The sequence below is a fragment of the Cololabis saira genome, chromosome 3, assembly GCF_033807715.1.
Source record: "Cololabis saira isolate AMF1-May2022 chromosome 3, fColSai1.1, whole genome shotgun sequence".
Lineage (NCBI taxonomy): Eukaryota > Metazoa > Chordata > Actinopteri > Beloniformes > Belonidae > Cololabis > Cololabis saira.
This window is the reverse complement of record NC_084589.1, coordinates 39,216,804-39,217,569: the sequence shown is the minus strand read 5'-3', so window position 1 is coordinate 39,217,569 and position 766 is coordinate 39,216,804. Positions and strand designations below refer to the sequence as shown.

The following is a 766-nucleotide window of genomic DNA, read 5'->3' as shown; positions in this document are numbered from 1 at the left end:
TTTCTCTATGTCAATTTTTTTTCTCTTTTGCACAGCTGAGCCTTAACAATCAAGAGTTGGGTAACAGTTTCATGTCAATCAGCCCATTGGCAAAGGCTTTTCAACCTTACTGTGTTCAAAGGGTGCTGTTGGTACCACATGACCAATCACAAACCTGGTTCAAATCAATCAATCAACTCTCACAATAAAACCTCCAGATGCTCCAGGGTTCTCTGAATTACAGCTCTCTTATATCTTATCCCTAACGTGTTGATCTCTTACCTTCTGGCACCTAAAATTTCCAAGAAACTTCCCATCTACTTCACAATGTTGTTTGCAGATTTTATGAGTCCAGCAGCTTGAGGGCTCGTCCGGGATTTGAACCCGGGACCTCTCGCACCCGAAGCGAGAATCATACCCCTAGACCAACGAGCCACTTGTAAAAGCAAGTCGTTCACAGGTCATCAGCCGACAATGGGGAGGAAAACTCCCTCCTAACAGAAAGAGACCTCCTGGTGGGCAGCCATCAGCCTCGATCAGTTGAAGGGTGAGAACTGCAGGACGGAGATGCCAACAAATGCAAATTTATCAGGTGAGATACATGTGCTATGGAAAGGAAAAACAAAACATAGTCTGCAGGGTCCTGAATCCAACATCGCGCAATGCAAAGATTATCACCATGTGCAAAGTGAAGTGCTGAGTAATGCAAAATGCGTAAATGTCTTTCCGTGAACACTTTTTGCACGAATGAGGCCTACTTTGTTTTAGCTCAAACAGCTATCTTTGT

The 766-nt window shown here is 44.1% G+C and overlaps 1 non-coding gene across 1 annotated transcript; it reads right to left on the bottom strand.

Moving 5' to 3' along the window:
• Window positions 1-342: 342 nt before the first annotated feature.
• trnap-cgg (transfer RNA proline (anticodon CGG)) lies at window positions 343-414 on the bottom strand. The gene has a single exon. It is a non-coding gene; the product is annotated as a tRNA-Pro (tRNA).
• Between the last annotated feature and the right edge of the window lie 352 nt (window positions 415-766).